The following is a 26,655-nucleotide window of genomic DNA, read 5'->3' as shown; positions in this document are numbered from 1 at the left end:
AGGGATCGAACCCAGGTCTCCCACGTTGTGGGCAGACGCTTTACCCTCTGAGCCACCAGGGAAGCCCTTAATCCCTCAAAGATAGAAATAAATGGAAATGGTGGCATTTCAGTTTTCTTTTCATTCATTAAACAAACTGGGTTTGGACTGATGGTGAAAAAGAAATGAACAGAGAAGGTCAAAATAGAAAAAATTATATTTTAAAGATAAATCTTGAATAGATAAATTCTAAAACATAGAAAGATTCTAGAACATTGGATAATGCTGGGCATTCTATCAATATTTGTGAAATAAGTAACTGGATAATTACAGAACATTTACCTTTGCCAGGAGGGAGTGCAGTGAATAATTGGAGAACATGATGGATTATTTGAATCTTGAAGATGTAGCAGGCCTTTAAGCAAGCTAAGGAAAGAGAAGGGGGAAAGGAAACAATACAAGCAAACAAATGTCATGTGTAGCCTCACAGATTTATGGAACAGTGACATATTTCCAATGAACTGCAGATAACTGTACTATTACTAGAACAGACAGATAATAAAGACCAGCCTATGAAGGGCTTCAATTGTATGTTACTGTCCACCCATTTAGAAGAAGAAACTAAATAGCACTCACTTCATTTTCACAATAATTCAGTGATGTTAAGTACTAGAGTTGTCCCTATTTAAAGACAAGGAACAGAAAATTAGAGATGTTAAGTTCCTTGTCCAAGTCACATAGCTAGTAAGTAAAATATTTAGCATCTAGGAATGAAATTGACACCTTTAAATCCTAGCACACTTCAGAATATATAAAAATATATATTTTTTACAGGAAAAAATTAAATGTTTGGAATATTTTGTACTAAACTGAAAAAAGACAGGAATAGCTATTACATTTCTCTACCTTTTAAAGTTGTTTTTGTTACCAGTTTTTCATTATGCAAGTTTTACTGGGTTTTCCCAAAATTCAAATCAAATTTAACTAAAAAAAATCTCATTTCAAAAGAGTGCTCCAAGTCTACTCAGCGGCTTGATATCCCTGACAGAAAACTGTCTCAAAGCAATAATGTTATTGTACTGTCATGAAAGCAGTAACGGAAAGAGAAATAAAAACACTTTATTATGAATTAGAAAATGGAAACATATTTTAATAATGGGAATAAACATCTAGAAAATTACATGTGAAAGATCAGTAAAATTCAGTAATGTTGAAAACAGTGCTGAAAATAGTGATTTTGGTGGAAGAAAAAAAGTGTTTTGAGGTTTGCGTTGTATTTGGGTCTTACATTGGCAATTAACACAATGTTGTCATCAGGAAAGAATCTAGACAGGATATATACATTTAAGAAGTCATTTAAAATCTATCATGAATGTAATATCAAGACAGCAATTTCAGTTTGCATTTTTAGAATGTTTTCCTCCAAGGAAGTCAAAGCACTTGACATTTATCTTATTTCCATGGTGAAGTATTTCTGTGGTAGGTATTATTGTCCTGTCATTCCTCTCAAGAGAAAATACATAGAAAGTGTCAGGAGGTTTTTTAACAGTTACCTAAACTTTTTTCTGTTTAAAAGCCAACTATGTCTCAGTGAACGATAACTTTATCCACTTAATTCCTCTGGCCAAAAATGTTGAATTCCTTATTTCTCATTTTCTCCACACATTGTTTCTAGTCTGTTAAGAAATTAACTCTACCTTCAAAATACATACAGAAAAGGCAACTTCTTACCTTCTCTGCCTCACGAGAGCTTCATTTAAATTGTGATCGTGTGAATGGTTTCTCCTAGAATTTTGTGTACAGCTGCACAATCATATCTGGTCTTCTAGTTGTTACACTTGCTTGGACATTTGTTTGGCTCAGGCAAGAATACAAATAGAGGCCCACAGCCCTTCTGTCTGAATATTTATAGGCTATAATGCAAGACCAAAAAGTGTTAAAAAATTATGTTCTAGCATCCAACTTTAACAAATACATATTCATAATGACAATGTTGAAAAATATGACTTTTATTCATGTCTGTTCTGTTGGTGGGCTGCTGAGACTTAGATGAGTAATAAACATATGTATTGTTTAAAAATCATTATATTTATATTATGAAATTTATTTTTTCTTGCTTTTGTTTCAGCAGAATTCTACAAACTGTTGTGATAACTGAGGATGTCGTATAATTTGTATTCTAGTGACAATAATGTTTTAAAGAATTAAACTATAAATGCAATTTAGTCAAAACGTACAAATTTAAATATAATTCATTAAAATGTAAATGAAAGTTTTTAAACTATTTAAACATTTACAGACTATTTGCATATATTTAAAATTTATTTTTCTAAAATATTCCAATTATGAGAATGACATAATAAAATAATACAAACAAAATTATGCAATGAAGTAATATACTTTATAATTTTTAATGTCTCAAATTTAAAATGCAGATATTTAAATGAAGTTGGAATTTATATTCAAATTTTTTGTAAATATTATCAAATATTAGTATTTTGGTAAAAATAAATTAATTTGAATATAAACTTTAGCTTTCATGTATATGGTACTATAAAGAATTATGTTTCACATATTCTATCTAGATCTATATAGGCATACAAATTTAAGAGTAATATGGATTATTTAATATTGCAAGTTATTCTTTGGCTGCCAGAAGCAGATTTTTGTAAGGATTATGTAGATGGGGGTTGGGGGGGATGGGGGTGGGAGGAGAAACGCATTCCTCTCCAGGCCCTGCTGAGTTCCCTCTACCACACAGCACTTCCTTGTACTACTAGTAAATGATACATGAAGTATTGCATATATGCTATCTATAGGGAAGGACATTAATATTATGTTTATTATTTAGAGGCTTCTATGACTCACTTCTTCCTTTCATTACAAAGCAGTTTTGTCTCATATGTCAGTAATGGCATAACTCAAACTTGTTCATGTTGTCCTCTCTTTTTGAAGGAGCTGGGATGGAAGATGTAGAGAAATGTTCTCTGAAGTCTGAATGGTTGATTATGATAATGGATGTATAGAATTAGGAGAGAGGTTAGACCTGTTTCTGCTCCTAATATCAGTTTCAGAATGACAGAAGCAGCCATTTGTTCTTCAGTAAGTTTATTATGGGTGTTTATGTTTGAAATATAGAGATTCACCAAAGTGACCATCTCTTGCCCTGATCTAAAGCAACATTGAACTTAATGTATTCTCCTTGATAATCTTGTTTTCCTCTTGTCCTCAGCCATTAAAAAAAACCCCAAACCCCATATTATTTTTATCTTGAAACATAAAATCCAGCATGTCTTCTCACTGTCTTCCCATCACACTCAAGATAAAATGCAGTATTGTAAAACTTGCAACACTGTCCTTCTTATTCCAAGTTTTGTTGTTCTCCCCATGACGTAACTCTGTGGGATTGCTGTGTCATATGGTAGTTCTGGGGCTTACCTGGTGGCTCAGTGGTGAAGAATCTGCCTGCCAGTCCAGGAGATGTGGGTTCGATCCCTGGGTTAGGAAGATTCCCTGGAGAAGGAAATGGCTACCCACTCCAGTATTTTTAGCTGGGAAATCCCATGGACAGATGAGCATGGCAGACTACAGTCCATGGGACTGCAAAAGAGTTGGACACAACTTAGCGACTAAACAACAACCAGATCGTTCTAGTTTTAATATCTTGAGGAGTCTCCATGTGTTCTTAATATGGCACTATCAGTTTACATTTCCACCAACAGTGTGCGAAGAGTTCCCTTCTCTCATGCCTTCTCCAGCATTCATTATATTTTCTTTTTGATAATAGATGTTAACGTGTGATGTGGTTTGCATTTCCCTGATAATTAGTGATATTCACCTGTGTATGTACATGTTGGCCGTTTGTATGCCTTTGGAAAAATGTGTAAGTCCTTTGCCTATTTTTTAATTCAGTTATTTTTGCTATTGAGTTGTATGTGTCCCTTGTATATTTCATATATTAACCCCTTATCAGATATGTGGTTTGTGAATCTTTTCTCCTATTTCATAGGCTGCCTTTTTATTTTGTTGATGGTTTCCTTTGCTTTGCAGAAGCTTTTCAGTTTGATGTCGGCCCGCTTATTTATTTTTGCTTTCGTTTTTGGTGTCAAGTCCAAAAATTTTTTCTAAGACCAATGTCAAGGAGCTTTTCTCCTTTGTTTTCTTCTAGGAGTTTTGCATTTTAAAGCCTTTTGTTTAAGTTTTTTGTCAGTTTAAAGTTGATTTTTATGTATGGTGTAAGATAGGGGTCAAGTTTCATTCCTTTGCATGTGGCTTGTTTTCCCGTGATAATTTTCATTGCTTTGAAGTCTGCTCTCTCTCAAGTTAATGTATCTACTCTGGGTGGTGAATCTGACAGTATTTTGGAGGCTTCCCTATTATTGGGTTGCCTGGAGTTTTTCACTGTCAGACTTGTTCACATTGAGCCCCCAACAATTTATCAATTACAGTTTATCTTTTCCTACTCTGGTACTGCTTCCCGTGGCAATTTCCTCTCCTTAGTCTTTATGCTGGTATACTCTGACTCCCTGTGTGCACCTGCCTCTCCCATCTTGGGAAAATGCATTGCTCTGGGTCCTCCCCTCTTTTCCAAGTCCAAGAAAAGCTGTTGATTTTTCAGCTTGTTCAGCTTTTTACTTTTTGTTAAGTTGCAGTGGTGACTTCCAATCTCTTTACTTGCAGAACCAGAAACTGGAAGTATGCCTCCTTAATTTTTTGTGAAACCTCATATAGCTTCCTGCTTCATGGCATTAATCTGAGATGCTGCTGCTGCTGCTGCTGCTGCTGCTGCTGCTGCTAAGTCGCTTCAGTCGTGTCCGACTCTGTGCGACCCCAGAGACGGCAGCCCACCAGGCTCCCCCGAACCTGGGATTCTCCAGGCAAGAACACTGGAGTGGGTTACCATTTCCTTCTCCAATCTGAGATACTGCTTCCCATATATCTGCATAGCATACTCTCTAACTTCCTTCATTTATCTGTTCAGATGTGATCTAACTGGCAAGATCTTACTTGAGACTGAAAGTTATAATAGCAGTGTCTCCCATTCCAGCATTTCTTTTTTCCTCTGTTGTTCTGTCTGTCTTTCTATTTCTTATTATCTCTATTTACACTTAATTTTTCTCTATAGCATTTGTTATCACCTATATATTTGCTGATATTTGTTTGTTGACTTTTTCCTGCTCTAGAATACAAGTTTCTTGAAGGCAGTGGCTTAGTCAGTTTTGTTCACAACTATGTCCTCAGGGCTGAGACAAATACTTGGCAAGAGTACATGCACAAATTAATGAAACAAAAATTCCAGAAACTAGACCATGTTACTATATCAGATCTAATGAACAAAACTTAAATAGTCTCACATGTATCAAAATTGAAGTTCAAATTTAAAATTTGGTTTTCCAAATTCATTTGCCTTTGGACACCAATATTTTCATCTTGTATACATTTTGATGGATCAGAGTTAGAAATATTTAGCCCCAAGTGTACTCAATAAAAAGGTCTGTAGTAGAATGCCCAGTTATTTCTAACCATCTCTGACAATATTTTTAGTGAGCAATATGATTCTCAAGTTCTATAAGAATGCTATCATCCTGGCTTTTAACTGAAAAAACTATTTTAGGTCATAAGAAGAGAAATGTCAGATAACTTATATCTTTGGATTATTATGATGATAAGTTTTTATTTTTGTCTGGAATTATTCTCTAAAAGGACTTGAGGAGGAGCATTTTATGCTTTTTCTGAGTTGCCCAAATGAAATCAGTAATAATGGTTCTTACTCTGATGCACTTAAGACCTGGACAACTTATGAAATTGTGAGATCCTTTGAGGCATACTTTGTAATATTGTTTATAGGTTAAAATTTCACAAACAGAATAATCTAGCTGAAGAGAGCACCACTACTGTAAAGATAGGCCACTTTTTCCATCATCACAAATTGAGTAATCATTTAGTACAGCACTTTCCAACCTTTTTTCTTTATTTTTCTTCTGTTTTAGAACACCACGGCATGCATAGAAATATATACATGCCACAATGCAGTATCAGGGAGTATTTGGAGATGTATAAATGGGGCTTGCTAAATGAGTTAATTGCATTTCTGGATATATGTTAATTTATGTAAATAAAAGTTTTGTGTATAGGTAAATACAACATATAACATAAGTATGTCATTATATATAAAACATAAATATGTATGTAAACAGTAGAATGTAGTAAAAATCAAGTACAGAAAGAAGATATTAAATGTTTATAATTTATTAAAAACCTTTCAAAGGTTTTTAATATTGGTGTTTTTGAAATATATTAAGATCAGAAAGGTAACAGACAGACCTATATAGTGTTCAAATATGTTTTCAGATGTGGTAAATTCTGAATGCGTACAGATGACTCAGTTTTTATCATATAAAAATGCTATCACTTTACATCCATCAATATGTCTTGCCACACTTCTAAGCCACTCTCAGAGGCCGGTTAAGAATCTCCCTATGGAAGACATACTGAGTGCCAGTTGCCTGTGTGATTACTCTACATTTACCCTCCTGTGGCATCTTTTGATTGAATCATTCAAAGTTGGCAAGGTGATTTGGAAAGTAAGTGGAAAATAAAGGTTATTTTATATATCCTTTTGGAAATACTTCTTGAAGTTTCATCCTAGTTTTAAGGAAGGAAGATTTTATCTGTGGCCATGTAGCTGTGTGTTTCCCATGACTCCTGTTACAACACTGGAGATGACTCGAGCCTCTCAGTGACGGGTCTTGTGTCTTAGCCGTCATTGGTTCTTCTATGTGTGTGTAACCGCTTATAGCGCAATAATGAAGAATTTTAAAATGCAGTAATCACATTCCCAAATATTGTCACTTATATTAAAAAAAAATACAATTGCCAATTGTTACATTATAATATGGTCTTCTTCTTCTAAGTCACGTCAGCCATGTCCGACTCTGTGTGACCCCAGAGACTGCAGCGCACCAGGTTCCCCCGCCCCTGGGATTCTCCAGGCAAGAACACTGGAGTGGGTTGCCATTTCCTTCTCCAATGCATGAAAGTGAAAAGTGAAAGGGAAGTCGCTCAGTCGTGTCCGACTCTGAGAGACCCCATGGGCTGTAGCCTACCAGGCTCTTCCATCCATGGGATTTCCCAGGCAAGAGTACTGGAGTGGGGTGCCATTGCCTTCTCCATAATATGGTCAGGTATTTAATAATTTTGTAACTGATTTTAAAAGGAAAAGCAATGTACTTATATTGGTGTCATATAGGTTAATTTCTGGGTTACTTTTGCCATAAATTTAAGTAAAACAAAATAAATGCAATGTTATTGACTCATGCTCTTCTGAAGTCTATCTCATAATGCTATAATATTATTATTTATTATATTATATTGTCAGCAAATATTTCCTGACAATTAACTGTGGAGAGAATGGAACAATGTAAATAATCAAAGAGTGAGTGAGGATGGCTAGAAAGAAACAGAAAAAAATAAAATGAGAGAATGGTGATGATGAAAATTCTATGGTAATTTTTCATACTATAAATGAATGACTTTCCAGTAATCAATAAGTAATGAATTTTAGGTCTCAGTTATTTTATATTATTTGCAATAAACCATTTTTAGATATCTGCAGAAGTATTTTGATATTTTCACAAATACTATCCTAGAACACCAAAAGCACAGAGATATATAAGCTTGAGTACACTCCTGGGGAGAAAAACTAAATGCATTTCATGTAGTTCAGTCAACACGCTTACTTTACCCGTTAAAAATGTTTATTTTTCTTTTCACATTCAAATGATAGGCAAATCTTTCTCCCAACCAACCAATGTCAGTAAATAATCTTATACTGTTGAATTCTCAAAGTTCCTGGTCAGCATGTCTAAAAGCCTATGGAAGGAGCTAATTTTTTGAGTACAGTGCATGTTTTTCTCCCTCTGCCTCTGCAGCAATATTTCCTCTTCCACAGACAAACACAAAGCCTAAGCTTGTCACTTAAAAATAAATTGTTGAAGCATATATTATAACTAGAGGTATTCACAGATGTAATCAGATAAAGTTCCTTTTCTCATCCAGACCTCAAAATCACTAACCCATTCTCTGGAAAAGCCAAACACTCATTTCTCTTTTATTCCTAAAGCCTCCACAATTTAGTTTCTACTTCCTCCCCATAATGAAATTGCTCTCATCATGGTTACAAGTGGCCTTGTGTTGCTAAGTCCAGTGAACATATTTCCAATCATTTTTTTCTTACTAGAGCTCTCTGTATAATTTGATATATGTATCAAATTCTATCTATCTATCTGACATCTTAACCTGGGTTATCAAACAGGAACATTAGTTGCAAAATAAAACAATATTTTCACAAAAATCAGTTCCACTTATTTGTAAGAAGTCTTCTATTTCTTTGGTCAAGGACCAAAGATAACATCACACCATTCAGATATATTCATTTAATTCAACCTTGTTTTTAGGTCTCTTTGAGGTTTTATATCTTCTCAGAAACTTTATCTGATTAGTCCCTACTCAGTATCCTGAATCTACCTCCAGTGTGGCCCAACCTCCCTCCTTTCTATTTTGCCTTACTTTCTCTCCCTTGCTTTATTCAATTAACTAATCTGTTGAGAATTTATTAATTCCTTGGTACCACTGTAAGCATTTGGAATACAACTAGACAAAAATGTTTTCTTCAGGGCACTCTTACTCTAGTCATGGGAGATAGACAATAAAAGCTTACAAATAAGAAAATTATTTAGAAATTACTTACATTGTATTTGCATTGCTTGTTTGCTTGTCACTCTTTCCAATGATACTATAAGTTCTTAAACCTACTAAGTGTCCAGCATCTTATTAGATACTTCCAATTTTTATTGACTCTAAAATCTGCCTTTCCCACTAATTGGTGAGTTTGTTTCCCAACTCAATTAGCCTAGCCTTCCTTACTATATTCCAGGGTCTTATATCAATATAAATTAACTTTAGAGTAATGCCACTTTCAACCTTCCCTGGTGGCTAAGAGGTTAAAGCGTCTGCCTCTAACGCGGGAGACCTGGGTTCTATCCCTGGGTTGGAAAGATCCCTTGGAGAAGGAAATGGCGACCCACTCCAGTATTCTTGCCTGGATAATCCCATGGACGGAGGTGCCTGGTGGGCTACAGTCCATGGGGTCGCAAAGAGCTGGACATGACTGAGCAACTTAACTTTCACTGTCAATTTCAATGCCACTTTCATGCTTTGCTAGGACCCTAAAGAGAAGAAGTTCTCTTTGAGCAGATCTATACTACTATGTTACATGCATTATTATTTCCCTTTTATTCCAGTTTGGGTGTTTATGTGTTCATTGATTGCTTTCTAGAAACTTACTATTGTATGTACTCTTATATAACATTGTAACTTAAACTGTCATTATTGGATTGATTATAGGATTATAGACTTTTAGGAGAGTTAGTTGCTACATATAAAAACAGATTTTCCTGAATCCCGGGTAGTACACATTGATCTACTTCATTAATTTTAATGTCTACATAATCAGTTCAGTTTAGTTGCTCAGTCGTGTCCGACTCTTTGCAGCCCCATGGACTGCAGCATGCTAGGCCTCCCTGTCCATCACCAACTCCTGGAGTTGACTCAAACTCATGTCTGTTGAGTCAGTGATGCCATCCAACCATCTCATCCTCTGTCGTCCACTTCTCCTCCCACCTTCAATCTTTCCCAGCATCAGGGTCTTTTCAAATGAGTCAGTTCTTTGCATCAGGTGGCCAAAGTATTGGCTACATAATATTCTATTACATACACATGTAATTGCGTATTTAATCATCTTTTTTTTAAAGACTTATACCACTTCCCAGTTGTATACCATTACAAGCCATGCTGTAGTGAAACTCCTCTGTCTACCTTCTTTATGTATATCTGCATGTATATCTACATGTTTCTATAGTGTAGAGTCCTAGAAGTGAAATTGCTCGTTCTAACAATGAATGATGAAAATTTTTCCTTTATAAAGGGTTTACCAGTTTATACTTCCCCTAAGAGTCCTTTGGACTGCAAGGAGATCCAACCAGTCCATCCTAAAGGAGATCAGTCCTGGGTGTTCACTGGAAGGTCTGATGTTGAAGCTGAAACTCCAATACTTTGGCCACCTGATGCGAAGAGCTAACTCATTGGAAAAGACCCTGATGCTGGGAAGGATTGAGGGCAGGAGAAGAAGGGGACGACAGAGGATGAGATAGTTGGATGGCATCACCGACTCAATGGACATGGGTTTGTGTGGACTCCGGGAGTTGGTGATGGACAAGGAGGCCTGGTGTGCTGTGGTTCCTGGGGTCACAAAGAGTTGGACATGACTGAGAGACTGAACTGAATGAACTGACTCCCCCTGAAGTATAGATGCTGTTTCCCTTTCTTCTTTACAAGTCTTTCATCTCTGTGTGTGTGTATGTGGTGTGTATATGTGTGTTTTATTTCTGCATCTTCTGGTGATCATATAGCATTTCCTTATGAAGGGAAGGGGAGTTTGCCCTTTAATCTGTGGTGTAGGTCTTCTGTCTCTGCTGTATGCCCTTATAGCATGCTACATCACATTTCATCCTAATTATAATACCATTGCTATTATATTTTACTTTTTAACTGTTATTCTTGTTTCTTAACTTCTTCGGTTAAATATATCATTAAGGCTAAAAAATAATAATTATAACTTGGATAGATCTTTAGTATGGAGTTTTTTAGTTTTGCATATTTAGAACAAGTTTTTTTTTCTTTTTTATTTTTACCTAATATATGTTGAGAGAATGAAGGGTTCATGCATTTTCAAAATGATCATAGTTTTCTTGTTTTGCTATCATTTTCGGTTTATGCTTCATAGTAGTAAAAAAGCCTATATAAAAATTGGTTTCTAGAATTGACTGTAAAATATATTTTTAAATTTGTATAATATTCAGTTCAGTTCAGTTCAGTTGCTCAGTCATGTCCAACTCTTTGCAACCCTATGAATCACAGCACGCCACGCCTCCCTGTCCATCACCATCTCCCGAATTCACTCAAACTCACGTCAGTCGAGTTGGTGATGCCATCCAGCCATCTCATCTTCTGTCGTCCCCTTTTCCTCCTGCTCCCAATCCCTCCCAGCATCAGAGTCTTTTCCAAAGAGTCAACTCTTCACATGAGGTGGCCAAAGTACTGGAGTTTCAGCTTTAGCATCATTCCTTCCAAAGAACACCCAGGACTGATCTCCTTCAGAATGGACTGGTTGGATCTCCTTGCAGTCCAAGGGACTCTCAAGAGTCTTCTCCAGCACCACAGTTCAAAAGCTTCAATTCTTCAGCACTCAGCTTTCTTCACAGTCCAACTCTCACATCCATACATGACCACTGGAAAAACCATACCTTGACTAAACGGACCTTTGTTGGCTAAGTAATGTCTCTGCTTTTGAATATGCTATCTAGGTTGGTCATAACTTTTCTTCCAAGGAGTAAGTGTCTTTTAATTTCATGGCAGCAGCCACCATCTGCAGTGATTTTGGAGCCCCAAAAATAAAGTCTGACACTGTTTCCATTGTTTCCCCATATATTTCATATGCAGTGATGGGACCAGATGCCATGATCTTCATTTTCTGAATGTTGAGCTTTAAGGCAACTTTTTCATTCTTCTCTTTCACTTTCATCAAGAGGCTTTTTAGTTCCTCTTCATTTTCTGCCACAAGGGTGGTGTCATCTGCATATCTGAGGTTATTGATATATCTCCCAGCAATTTTGATTCCAGCTTGTACTTCTTCCAGCCCAGCGATTCTCATGATGTACTCTGCAAAGAAATTAAATAGCAGGGTGACAATATACAGCCTTGACGTACTCCTTTTCCTATTTGGAACCAGTCTGTTTTTCCATGCCCAGTTCTAACTGTTGCTTCCTGACCTGCATACAGATTTCTCAAGAGGCAGTTCAGGTGGTCTGGTATTCCCGTCTCTTTCAGAATTTTCCACAGTTGATTGTGATCCACACAGTCAAAGGCTTTGGCATAGTCAATAAAGCAGAAATAGATGTTAGGTTACTTTTAATGTCCTAAGAATAATTGAAAGTAAATTATGTCCCCTTATTATGGGCTATCAAGTGAAATTTGATATATATTTATTAATTTAAACTTGTTGGTTATGTTGTTTAAACAACACCATCAGGTTTCTGTTTAAATGAGACTGATCATATGGTGTGTACAATCTAGTTAGGAAAGATCAACAGTAATTAAACAGATCAGAATTTTGGCTATTATAGATACATTGTGGTGAATATAAATAGAAATGAGAGGAAATTGAGAGAGTCAATTCCTAGGCAGGTTGATAAAAAGTTCGGGGTCCCAGAGGAGGAGAAAGGGGTCTGGGGCTCTCAGAGACTCAGTCTTGTCCGATTGTTTGTGACCCTATGTACTGCAGCACGCCAGGCCTCCATGTCCATCACCAGCTCCTGGAGTTTACTCAAATTCATCCCCATTGAGTTGGTGATGCCATCCAACCATCTCATCCTCTGTCATCCCCTTTTCCTGCTGCCTTCAATCTTTCCCAGCATCAGGGTCTTTTCCAATGAGCCAGTTCTTCGCATTAGGTGGCCAAAGTATTAGAGTTTCAGCTTCAACATCAGTCCTTCCAATGCACAACCCAGGACTGATCTCCTCTAGGATGGACTGATTGGATCTCCTTGCAGTCCAAGGGACTCTCAAGTGTCTTCTCCAACAGCACAGTTAAAAAGCATCAATTCTTTGGTGCTCAGCTTTCTTTATACTCCAACTCTCACATCCACACCTGACTACTGGAAAAACCATAGGTTTGACTAGATGGACTAAAGTAATTGCTAAAGTAATGTCTCTGTGTTTTAATATGCTGTCTAGGTTGGTCGTAACTTTCCTTCCAAGGAGTAAGTGTCTTTTAATTTCATGGCTGCAGTCACCATCTGCAGTGATTTTGGAGCCCCCCAGAATAAAGTCAACCACTGTTTCCCCATCTATTTACCACGAAGTGATAGGACCAGATGCCATGATCTTAGTTTTCTGAATGTTGACCTTTAAGCCAACTTTTTCACTCTCCTCTTTCACTTTCATCAAGAGGCTCTTTAGTTCTTCTTCACTTTCTGCCATAAGGGTGGTGTCATCTGCATATCAGGAGAAGACACTGACAACCCAATCCGTACTCTAGCCTGGAAAATCCCATGGATGGAGGAGCCTGGTAGGCTGCAGTCCATGGGGTCTCTAAGAGTTGGAAATAACTGAGTGACTTCACTTTCACTTTTCACTTTCATGCATTGGAGAAGGAAATGGCAACCCACTCCAGTGTTCTTGCCTGGAGAATCCCAGGGACGGGGGAGCCTGGTGGGCTGCTCTCTATGGGGTCACACAGAATCCAACACGACTGACAGGACTCAGCAGCAGCAGCAGCATCTGCATATCTGAGATTATTGATGTTTCTCCCGGCAATTTTGATTCCATCTTGTGTTTCTTCCAACCCAGCATTTCTCATGATTTACTCTGCATGTAAGTTAAATAAGCAGGGTGACAATATACAGCCTTGATGTACTCCTTTTCCTATTTGGAACCAGTCTGTTGTTCCATGTCCAGTTCTAACTGTTGCTTCCTGACCTGCATACAGATTTCTCAAGAGGCAGGTCAGGTGGTCTGGTATTCCCATCTCTTTCAGAATTTTCCACAGTTGATTGTGATCCACACAGTCAAAGGCTTTGGCATAGTCAATAAAGCAGAAATAGATGTTTTTCTGAAACTCTCTTGCTTTTTCAATGATCTAGCATATGTTGGCAATTTGATCTCTGGTTCCTCTGCCTTTTCGAAATCCAGCTTGAACATCTGGAGGTTCACAGTTCATGTATTGTTGAAGCCTTGCTTGGAGAATTTTGAGCATTACTTTACTAGCATGTGTGATGCGTGCAACTGTGGGGTAGTTTGAGCATTCTTTGTCATTGCCTTTTTTGGGGATTGGGATGAAAACTGACCGTTTCCAAGGAGGAGATAGGGATCTGAAATTTTCAAGGTGGAGTAAAGAACATCATCTCTTTTCCCTCTATATTCCTTAGTCTTAGTTACATAAAATGTTTTTTGTTTTAAGCCTGGAACTGATGATTCTACAACAAATAACTCAGTTTAAACTCTTTACTAGGGATTATATAACAACAGTGTATCCCACTTGAGGACTGTTCCTCCTTCCTGAAAACCTTCTGACTAATCCTGATATTTTAGAATGTATATTATGGGAATGGGTCTGGTAAGATCTTTCTATTGTTAAACTCTAATCCTGTTACCTTAAAATGTAAATCGTGGATGTGAGTCTGGTGACATTTTTACAACTTTGAGACATTCTATTGATTTATTGCAATGACTAATTTAAAAAGTATGTGACTCCTTTATTTAGACTAGTGAGGGATCACTCTCTGTCCCTCTTCTCATGTCTGTGTCAGAGGCTTTCTCTGTCCCTTTTCACACTTTAATAAAAGTCTGCTACACAAAAGCTCTTAAGTGAGCAAGCCTGGTCCCTGGTCCTGAAGCTGAATCATCTTCAGAGATCAAGAATCTGACACTGTTCACTGTAAACTATCAAAATGACTAAAATGACATTGGAAATGAGAGGAAATGACTAAAATGACAGGGAATTTAGGTTGGATGACCTCTGAAGGGGTAGCATTTAAATTAGGCAGCCATATATTTTATCATGTGTTGAAACTCAATTTAAAAGTTTTACTTTTGCATTTTACTCTGTTAGTATGATTGTTAGTATATTATTGTAGCTGTTTTGTTTTTGTTTGCTTACTTAATATATTTTTGTCCATGCTTTTATCTTTAAAAAGTTTTCTTTTTTTTTTCTGGCATGTTTGGTTTTGGTTTCTCCTAAATAGTATGTTTGGATTTAATTATAATTCAAGGTCAAAAAACTTTGTCTATTATTGGTGAATACAAATAATTATAGATGATAAATTTGTTAAACACCTTCTATGCTGTGGTTTGAGAATCTTTTAACTGTTTTCTGCCTTTTAATGCATATGCTAAGCTATATTTACCTCTGCCTTCTGTAATATTTGGGTAGGAAATAAACATTTATTGGGGAAAAAGGGTACTTTAAAAATTGTATCTATACTGACACTGTTCTAATTTTAAAAGTCAGTAATTGGGTAGTAGTAGGAATGCTAGAGGGCTTCCCCAGTGGCTCAGTGGTAAAGAATCTGCCTGCAGTGTAGGAGAGGCGGGTTCCGTCCCTGGGTGGGGAAGATTTCCCAGAGCAGGGCATGGTGCCCACTCTAGTATTCTTACCTGGAGAAGCCCAGGGACAGAGGAACCTGGCAGGCTACAGTCTACTGGGTTGCCAAGAGTCAGACATAACTGAAGCGACTTAGCAGACAAGGATGCTAGAACCTGTAATTGTTTTCTAGCTATAAATATTTTAAAATGTGATCTCATAAAAATATTTAAAATTTCTATTGTCTTTCATAACTATGAGAATCTAAGATATCTTATTTAACCTACCAGAGAAAGATTGAAAAAAAAATTGTTTATAAATACTGTATTAATAGTGGAAGAAATCTTTGTCATTTCTATCTTTCTGTTTACCAGTGAGTCAATATATAGTGAAAGAAAGGTTTTCCATAGATTACTAAGGAGATAGAAAGGGAAGGAATCCTTGTTACTGCTCTGTGTTTAAAAGGGCAGTGGATAATGTTGCTAGACCATACAGAATTCCAATAGAGAGCATTTTCTTTTAACCTTTAATTTTTTCATTTAGAAAGAGTAATGCTTAGTGTCCTCTGGGTAATAGGCAAGCAGATTTCAAGGTGAAGAATAAAATACAGATAACAAAAAATAAATTGTTTGATATTTTCAAAATCAAAGAAATAAATCATCCAGAAGGGGGACAATGATTAAAAATTACACTGTGGTAATATGTTTATAAGCAAAAAAAGTCCAGTAAAAATTTAAAAATAGAAATAATTTCTAACTAACTATAGATCATTATACATGTGTAGAACATACAGCATATATTTTGATTCAAAATTAAGAACTGCTGTCACATAATATTTGTCACATACATTCTGCATTTGGCATTAAAGATTTCATGTATATATTCATTAAGCATATATTATGACTAGTATTAAAATTGTTCTGACCGTAGTTTAGATTTGATAATTCTTAATTGAAGTACTAGATGGCAATGCCTATTTTTCTTTCCTAAAGCCTAGATTTTTGGTAGTTTAGATTTTTTAAACCAGGTTTATTTTAATAAACTTGCTGGTTTCACCAATGCATTAAATTTAATAGCTGGTTATAGATGTAAGTTTGAGTTTCAAATGTTTCCATCACAGGGTATTCCTGGTAAAACTCTTACTACAGTTAAGTTAGGGAACACTTGTAAAACAGCAAAACAGAAATACTGCCTTTATACCATCTAGAAACAGAAGAAAACAAGCAATGTATCCCTGACATTCACTTTTCAATAAACTTCGTATATAAAACCTTATCCTAAGAATGGTAATTCTATAAGGTTTCCATGATCGCTTAAGTGATAGCCATAAAAAAGGGACAAATCCCAATTATTATTGAACAAAGACAAAAATACTTGCTGTGTTTCTGGATTATTTCAGTGGATTTAAAAACAAAAATACTGTAATTACAGTACCTACAAGCTGAATAAAAAGAAATCAATTTACTTATTCACATTTAAATTATACACAGTTACAGAACATTTTCCTATCGATTATAATCCTATGACGGAGAAGGCAATGGCACCCCACCCCAGTGCTCTTGCCTGGGAAATCCCATGGACGAAGGAGCCTGATAGGCTGCAGTCCATGGGGTCGCTAAGAGTCAGACATGACTGACCGACTTTACTTTCACTTTTCACTTTCATGCATCGGGGAAGGAAATGGTAACCCACTCCAGTGTTCTTGCCTGGAGAATCCCAGGGACGGGGGGAGCCTGGTGGGCTGCCGTCTATGGGGTCACACAGAGTCGGACATGACTGAAGCGACTTAGCAGCAACAGCAGCAGCATAATCCTATGAAACTTTCATTTGAGTCAGATCTTTTAATTGTAAAAATTTGAAAGAAAAAAATCAAAATTCCTTTAGTAGAGGGAGAAGAAAACCATCTTGCCATCTTCTGGATCTTCAGAAAGAGCTCGTGGGAATGTCAGATGAACTAGGAAATTGATTCATATCTATTTTCAAGCTATGTGATTTGAAGACAAAATTCAGTGCTTGGCATAGAGACCATTTTTGTTGTCAGGGGAGGATGTACTGAGTGAGGGAATTTCTTCAGGGGATTGGATGCTTCAGGAAGTTAATTTTCACTTTACAGAACTGGAGGAAGATCAAGAGTTCTTCTTCTTAATCCTGTTCCTGAGCACCCCTTTGTAACATCTGACCTTTGACAAATAGACCCCCGGAGTCTAGACTAGCAACTCCAAGTCAAATGGGAGAGTTGAGCCTAACGAGGGTCCAACAATTCTATGAGTGCAAGGTCAGTTTCACTTATTCAGGACCTGCTCTGTCAGAAGGGAGTTGGCTTGATGGAAGGACTGCTCATGTGGCTCTAATCCTGGGCTGGGGCAGGTGGTATCTGGTCTGTTCTGGAGTTGAAACTGCATCTGCACAACATCACAACTTGATCTCCTCCTTCCTCAGAGATCTGTTTATCTAGAGCATTTCCAGGTAGTCCTCTTTGGTCTCTGTTAAATGCCCCATTTGGAGTACTGAGGACGTTAATATAGTCAAAGCTATTGTTTTTCCAGTAAGCTTGTATGGATGTGAGAGTTGGACCATAGAAGGCTGAGTGCCAAAGAATTGGTGCTTTGAATTTATGGTTCTGGAGAAGACTCTTGAGTATCCCTTGGTCTATAAGGAGATCCAGCCGGACAATCCTAAAGGAAATCAACTCTGCGTATTCATTGGAAGGACCGATGCTGAAGCCGAAGCTCCATTACTTTGGCCATCTCACACGAACAGTTTATTCGTTGGAAGAGACCATGATGCTGGGAAAGACTGAGGACAGCAGGAGAATGGAGTGGCAGAGGATGCGATGGTTGGATGGCTTAATCAATTCAATGGACATGAGTTTGTGTAAACACTGGGAGATAGGGAAAGACCGGAAAGCCTGGTGTGGTACAGTCCTTGTGGTTGCAAAGAGTTGGACATGACTGAGCAACTGAACAACAGTATACTTTCAGAATATTTGATTTCTTAATAATTTGTCCAATGTGTAGGGATTTTGTTTTCTTATGTTATCAGGGCTTTTCCTCAGCTCAGTTCAGTTCAGTTGCTCAGTTGTGTCCAACTCTTTGTGACCCCCTGAATTGCAGAACGCCAGGCCTCCCTGTCCATCACTAACCCGAGTTCACTCAAACTCACGTCCATCAAGTCGGTGATGCCATCCAGCCATCTCATCTTCTGTCGTCCCCTTCTCCTCCTGCCCTCAATCCCTCCCAGCATCAGAGTCTTTTCCATGAGTCAACTCTTCGAATGAAGTGGCCAAAGTACTGGAGTTTCAGCTTTAGCATCATTCCTTCCAAAGAAATCCCAGGGCTGATCTCCTTCAGAATGGACTGGTTGGATCTCCTTGCAGTCCAAGGGACTCTCAAGAGTCTTCTCCAACACCACAGTTCAAAAGCATCAATTCTTCGTTGTTCAGCTTTCTTCACAGTCCAACTCTCAAATGCATACATGACTACTGGAAAAACCATAGCCTTGACTAGATGGACCTTTGTTGACAAAGTAATGACTCTGCTTTTGAATATTCTATCTAGGTTGGTCATAAGTTTCCTTCCAAGGAGTAAGCATCTTTTAATTTCATGGCTGCCGTCACCATCTGCAGTGATTTTGGAGCCCCCAAAAATAAAGTCTGACACTGTTTCCACTGTTTCCCCATCTATTTGCCATTAAGTGATAGGACCAGATGCCATGATCTTCGTTTTTTGAATGTTGAGCATTAAGCCAACTTTTTCACTCTCCTCTTTCACTTTCATCAAGAGGATTTTTAGTTCCTCTTCATTTTCTGCCATAAGGGTGGTGTCATCTGCATGTCTGAGGTTATTGATATTTCTCCCTGCAATCTTGATTCCAGCTTGTGCTTCTTCCAGTCCAATGTTTCTCATGATGTACTCTGCATAGAAGTTAAATAAGCAGGGTGACAATATACAGCCTTGACATACTCCTTTTCCTATTTGGAACCAGTCTGTTGTTCCATGTCCAGTTCTAACTGTTGCTTCCTGACCTGCATACAGATTTCTCAAGAGGCTGGTCAGGTGGTCTGGTATTCCCATCTCTTTCAGAATTTTCCACAGTTGATTGTGATCCACACAGTCAAAGGCTTTGGCATAGTCAGTAAAGCAGAAATAGATGTTTTTCTGGAACTCTCTTGCTTTTTCAGTGATCTAGCATATGTTGGCAATTTGATCTCTGGTTCCTCTGCCTTTTCTAAAACCAGCTTGAACATCTGGAAGATCATGGTTCACGTATTGCTGAAGCCTGGCTTAGAGAATTTTGAGCATTACTTTAGTAATGTGTGAGATGAGTGCAATTGTGCGGTAGTTTGAGCATTCTTTGGCATTGCCTTTCTTCGTGATTGGAATGGAAACTGACCTTTTCCAGTTCTCTGGCCACTGCTGAGTTTTCCAGATTTGCTTGAGTGCAGCACTTTTCCTCAGCTAGTAGATCTTTTATCTGAGCTTTTGTGATAGAGAATAAGTTGCCTTATATAGTAGCCAATGATTTTTTTGAAATTTTATTCTAAAACACTTTGGCAGAAATTTTTTAGATGTCTGTCTCTTTAAATGTGTGGCTGATCTTTCCATCTCTGTTGGGAAGATTGTCCTCCATCTTTACGGAATAAATTCACTCTAAACTGGATACTTTGTGAAAATGCATTTTTAAAACTTCAGTTCAGGAGAAACTTGAAGCTTCCGTCTCCTTTTCACTGTGTATATGTGTGTTTCTCTGACTGAAATGAAACTTTGCCGATTTGGAAAGTTTTGATTTAACATTTAAGAACATAAATTTTCTTATCTCCTTCAGTTAGCTTGCTACTGCTGCTGCTAAGTTGCTTCACTCGTGTCCTATTCTGTGCGACCCCATAGTTGGCAGCCCACCAGGCTTCTCTGTCCCTGGGATTCTCCAGCAAGAATACTGGAGTGGGTTGCCATTTCCTTCTCCAAGGCATGAAAGTGAAAAGTGAAAGTGAAGTCGCTCAAGTCGTGCCTGACTCTTAGTGACCCCATGGACTGCAGCCTACCAGGCTCCTCGGTCCATGGGGTTTTCCAGGCAAGAGTACAGGAGTGGGGTGCCATTGCCTTCTCCAAAATTTTTGTGTTATTTTCAAATGTACAACATAGTAATTTGATATTTTTATAGGTTATACTCTATAGAAAGTTATTGAGAATATTGACTATATCTCCTGTGTTGTACACCTGAATCCCTATCTGCTCAGAAACCACTAGATTTTTCTGTGTCTATGAATTTATTTCTGTTTATTTGTTCTTTTTTTTAAAATTTTTTAGACTCCACATATAAATGAAAACACACATAATTTGTCCTCTGCTGTCTGACTTACTTCACTAAGCATAATATCCTTCAGGGCCATCCATGTTGACAAAATTGGCAAAATTTCCTCCTTTTTATGGTTGAGTATTGGTCCTCCGTGTGTGTGTGTTTGTATGTGTGTATGTATCACATCTTATTTATCCATTCATCTGTTCATGGACACTTAGGATCTAATGCATTCTTTATATTCAGTTCCTATCTATTTTATCTTCTCCAAGAGCAGAAGCCCAAGCCCTTATTTTTATCTAGATCAACCCAAGACTTGAACTTTCTTTATCTTTTAAAAATTGTTTCATACACCCTTTAGAGTTTTCTAATGTTTTATTTTGTTTAATAAGTTTGTTCCCTTTCCCTTTCCATTCTCTGGCTTCTTGTGAAAGCAGTTTTGTGCTTCCCTGAAGATTGAAATTTTTATCTAATGCACTATTTACTGTTATCTGAAGTTCTTAATTCTTCTGTTGTATTTTGAAGGCTGTTTGATTGCAGCTACATGAAATTGACTATGTTTTGATTTGTTTTCTAAAGACTGAAACTATCTTGGAACTTCAGCTCCCAGCTTAACATATTTTACACTTAGATTTTTCTTCTGTCTTTTCTAAAAGGAACTTTCCAGCTGTTTATTAAATATTTTTAAGTGTACATATTTTTAATGATTTGTTCTTATATCTGATTTCTCTTAAAATTGATTCTAGTCCTCCAAATTTCTTGAGTCAGATTAATTTTCTCATAAATTTGTTCTTTCCTCTAGAATGTTTTCCCAGAAACAAACATTGTAATTAAGAATGTTTTCTCAACTTTATTATTTCCTGCTATTCTTTTATGCTTACAATTTTTGTGTGTGTGAGGATAAGACGTTTGCTCCCATGTGGCCTGGTTTGTTCTTATAACTTGGATTTTGAAGACAGTTTCATAAAGCAAATCATTGCTGGAAAATGGAAATAGACTATTCTTGCTAATTGCTCAATTTTAGATGAGTCATGTGACTCACATATTTTCTGATGCTTTCTTTGTATCTGATGACATCCTTTATGTTCACTTTCTAATAAAAGTGTATTCTGAAAATAATTGAAGACTGTGTATAATATATTTTGAAAGAAAAATTAAATGTTAAATAAATGATGGCTGTTAATTTATTTATACAGTTTAGTACATTTATTAAGCATTTTTACTCAGATAGTATTCTTATTTAGATTCTAGGCTAGGTGTGGTATAGTATGTCATATACTTGGATAGGAAAAAAATGAGCCTTGAAATTGTACTCAGAAATTTTATAAAGGTTACTGCTCCTCAGATGTGCCCACATTTGGCAGGAGAATCTTAATTATTCTTTTCAGAGTGATTCACCTAGTTCAGAAACTTAAGTATGACAATACCCAAGGATTTTATTGAGTCTAAAGTTGTGAAGACTTCACAGGACTGAACTAATAGCATGGAAGTTCCTGAAGAGTTGAATTAAATATAAATCAATCATTAATTAATCCAGTAAGTGGATATTGAGCACCTACTATTGACCAAACACTGGGTTATACATGAACTTTTAAACACAGAGGAATGCTTAGTCAAGTGAGAAAGAGAAACCCATTAATAAAGAACTGTAATATAAGGGAAATAACACGACAGACAGATGCTCAAGTGCTGGAAGGTGCTTCTATGGAATCATTAATCCAGAATGGGATTAATGGGTTTTAGGGAGGCATATGCCTGTAGGTGATGTCAAGATACAAAGAATGCACTGTGGGATGTGGGTATTGATGAACAGTTGGTTCTTACTAATAAGCTGGTCAGTTATTTCTGAGGGAAATATATGGGACTGGTCCTTGCTAACTTTCTGTGTACCAGTTTATTAATTTATAATGAGGAAAGTAACTGCCTGGGTTATGTTCTGCCTGGGTTTGAGCTACATGGGCTATTAAGTCATCATCAGAATTATGTTCTTGATTTAATTTGAGATGTCATCACCAGTGAGAAAGGAACTCCGTTGAAAGTCAAATAATAATCAGAAGGTTGCTGTGTGAGCATCAGGTCCATTGAATTTCAGTAAGATGAATAAAAAGTTGTCGTTCTGTGTAGCAGTTTCACAATCTTTTTCTAAAAGATTACCTTGTAGAAAATGCAGATGCTCAGTGCTCATTGGCTATAACTCTGCTTTTACAATTTGGATAACATTATCATTAATAAACAATAAGAATTATTATAATGCATTGCATTTAGTATATTGTGTTCTATTTTAAAGATGGGGAAATTCAGTTTAGAAAATTACTAGCTCTGTAAAGGATTAGGCAATGGCACCCCACTCCAGTGCTCTTGCCTGGAGAATCCCATGGGTGGAGGAGCCTGGTGGGCTGCAGTCCATTGGGTCGCTAAGAGTCAGACACGACTGAGCGACTTCACTTTCACTTTTCACTTTCATGCATTGGAGAAGGAAATGGCAACCCACTCCAGTGTTCTTGTCTAGAGAATCCGAGGGACGGGGGAGCCTGGTGGGCTGCCGTCTGTGGGGTCGCACAGAGTCGGACATGAATGAAGTGACTTAGCAGCAGAAGTAGCAGCTCTGTAAAAAATAAAAAGAAAATTGCTAGCTCCCTGATATTAGGGAGGTTATTTCCACTGTCTGGTGCTCAGTTTCTTCTTCTATAAAATGAAGATGATATTAATTTACACTAATATTGATAATACTAATAGCATATAATAATAATATTGTTAGCAAATGTGACACCCTATTGCACATAGAAAGCACCATGTAAGTCATAATAATACTTAGTGAGTATTATTATAACTAAGAGAAAACAGAAAGAAAATGAAAATAGAGCATTAGTTTTTAATGTGAGAATTGCTAACTTTAAGAAGCTAGCAGATAGTTTAGTTCCTAATTTTGATCCTTGAATGTTTGTTAAAACTGGCCCAATTTCCTCTTAATTTCTCCATTCTTCCATTTTTCCTTCAGTAGTACTTCCTGACTGATTCGGATATGCAAACTTTAACAACTGTTTCTTTCCAATATGCAGTTCTAGTGTACCTGAATTAAGCACAAACACACACACATGTAGACATACAATTCTTAGCAACAGACAGTTAAAATTATAGAAAGCCTTCATATTCATGTGTTTGTCCCCCAATTATATTTTTTTTCCTTGCTGCTGATACCATTAACCACTGTGAAATTTATAAAAGTAGGTATGGTCTGGTTTGATATTTGCAGAGTTTTGTGGACTAGAGTTGAATATCTAATTCTGATTTAGTCTCAGAAACTTTCTGTAAAATAGTGTAAATATATGTATATATATATGTCCAGTTCTAACTGTTGCTTCCTAACCTGCATACAGGTTTCTCGAGAGGCAGTTCAAGTGGTCTGGTATTCTCATCTCTTTCAGAACTTTCCACAGTTTATTGTGATCCACACAGTCAAAGGCGCTGGCATGGTCAATAAAGCAGAAATAGATGCTTTTCTGGAACTCTCTTGCTTTTTCAGTGATCCAGCAGATGTTGGCAATTTGATCTCTGGTTACTCCGCCTTTTAAAAAACCAGGTTGAGCATCTGGAAGTTCACGGTTCAGGTACTACTGAAGCCTGACGTGGAGAAGAAGCACTGTAGAAGTGAATAATGTCCTAATAGATAGTTTTAAACTTCATTTTCATAACTAAAATTTTAATTAACCTTAACTTACTTTGTTAATGAATACCTACTTTGCAATTTAAATAACAGAGAAAACTGGAAATTTACCATGCATTTTACCGTTTGTAAGAGAAGAAAATATTCTGTATCAGTTGTAATCGCGTGTGACTTTAATCAGATATTTGGAGGTCTACTTCAATTGCCTGCAGTGTTAGCTTTTCAAACTCAAAATATTCTGTAAGATTCCCTTATAACTTGAAAATCAGATGACTCATTTCCCTTAGATAGCTCAGCTTGTGCAGTTTTAGCTGTGGAGAATGGGCTGTCCATTACGCTTTATCACCATTCTCTGCTGAATGCATTTGCTCTTTCTTCCTTTCCATTGCTTGTGTTTGTTTATCTAATTTGGATTATTAGCATGCCATAATGGTCTGTAATTTTTCCCCTCAGTCATTTACTTCTCAGGCAGGAAATTTCTTAGTGCTCCTGAGGACAACGAGAACACGTGATTTTTTGTTGTTGTTAAAGGAAAGTCACAAAATTAAAAGTTTGGAGGAGATGCCTGTCTTTAAGAAAAGCTTTATTCAAACATTTCTACAGAATATTTGTCCTTTTTTTTTTTTCCCTGTAAAGATGCATGGGGATAGAACTGAGCTTGGTGATAAATGCAAGCATGGCAGTCTTTATATTCATCAAGTTTGTTCCTTTTAATTTTTAATATAGCTATTATAATGCCTTGAGAATTATAGAAGATAATTCTGTTCTTATTTGTGGAATGCTTAGTGTATAGCTCAGGATTTGATACCATACTTGTAAGGTTCAGATCTGAGTGCTGTCAGTTTCTACCTAGGAAACTTTAGGCAAGTTATTTAACTCCTTTACAACACTTCCCCAATCTGAAAAAACAATTTAGTAATGGCTTTTTTAAAGGGAGATGATAGGGTTTTAAAAAATTAAGCCATAAAAGAACTTAAAACAATATCTGGTACCAAACAAAAACTCAGCAAGTGTTAGCTATTAAAGAATTTTTGATAATGTAGAGAATTTTAGGAAATACATAGAACACAGAAAAATGGGATCACTTGAAATCCTACCCCTCAGAAATAAGTTCATAAATATTTTGGTGTGTTATTCCAGTCTTAGTTATCGTGAAGTCATATTATACTTCTAGATTTTTACGAAATATGGGATTATTTGTTTTTCAGTCGTTCAGTCATGTCCAACTCTTTGCGACCTCGTGGATCTCATGAACTGCTCTGCACCAGGCTTTACTTCCTTTACCATCCCCTGGAGCTTACTCAAAATCATATGTATTTAGTCAGTGATGCCATGCAACCATCTCGTTCTCTGTCATCCCCGTCTCCTGCCTTCAATCTTTTGCAGCATCAGGATCTTCTCTAATGGGTCGGCTCTTTGCATCAGGTGGCCAAAGTATTGGAGTTTCAGCTTCAGCATCAGTTGTTGCAGTGAATACTCAGGACTGATTTACTTTAGGACTGACTGGTTTGATCTCCTTGCAGTCCAAGGGACTCTCAAGAGTTTTCTCCAACATCGCAGCTCAAAGGCATCAATTCTTAGGCACTCAGCCTTCTTTATAGTCCAACTCTCACATCCATACATGATTAGTGGAAAAACTATAGCTTTGACTAGGCGGACCTTTGTCATCAAGGTAATTTCTCTGCTTTTTAATATACTGTCTAGGTTGGTCATAACTTTTCTTTCAAGGGGCAAGTGTCTTTTAACTTCATGGCTGCAGTCACCATCTGCAGTGATTTTGGAACCCAGGAAAATGAAGTCTCTCACTGTTTCCGTTGTTTCTCCATCTATTTGCCATGAAGTGATGGGACTGGATGCCATGATTTTTGTTTTCTGATTGGTTAGTTTGAAGCCAACTTTTTCATTCTTCTCTTTCATTTTCATCAAGAGACTCTTTAGTTCCTCTTCGCTTTTAGCCATAAGCATGGTGTTATATTCATATCTGAGGTTATTGATATTTCTCCCAGCAATCTTGATTCCAGCTTGTGCCTCATCCAGCCTGGCATTTCATATGATGTACTCAGCATATAAGTTAAATAAGCAGGGTGACAGTGTACAACTTTGATGTACTCCTTTCCTAATTTGGAATCAGTCTGTTGTTCCGTGTCCAGTTCTAACTGTTGCTTCTTGACCTGCAGACAGATTTCTCAGGAGGCAGGTTGAGTGGTCTGGTATTCCCATCTCTTTCGGAATTTTCCACAGTTTATTGTGATCCACACAGTCAAAGGATTTGGCGTAGTTAATAAAGCAGAAGTAGATGTTTTTCTGGAATTCTCTTGCTTTTTCAATGACCCAACGGATGTTAGCAATTTGATCTCCTGTTCCTCTGCCTTTTCTAAATCCAGCTTGAACATCTGGAAGTTCTCAGTTCACTTACTGTTGAAGCCTGGCTTTGAGAATTTTGAGCATTACTTTACTAGTGTGTGAAATGAGTGCAGTTTAGTGGTAGTTTGAGCATTCTTTGGTATTGCCTTTCTTT

At 37.0% G+C, this 26,655-nt stretch overlaps 1 protein-coding gene across 1 annotated transcript in view; it reads left to right on the top strand.

Annotated features, from left to right (window-relative positions):
* DPYD (dihydropyrimidine dehydrogenase) overlaps nt 1-26,655 on the top strand; it is a 926,917-nt gene that overhangs the window by 62,108 nt on the left and 838,154 nt on the right. The gene's annotated exons all lie outside the window — the stretch shown is intronic.

The sequence above is a fragment of the Capra hircus genome, chromosome 3 (assembly GCF_001704415.2).
Source record: "Capra hircus breed San Clemente chromosome 3, ASM170441v1, whole genome shotgun sequence".
Lineage (NCBI taxonomy): Eukaryota > Metazoa > Chordata > Mammalia > Artiodactyla > Bovidae > Capra > Capra hircus.
This window is presented reverse-complemented; position numbering and strand designations above follow the sequence as displayed.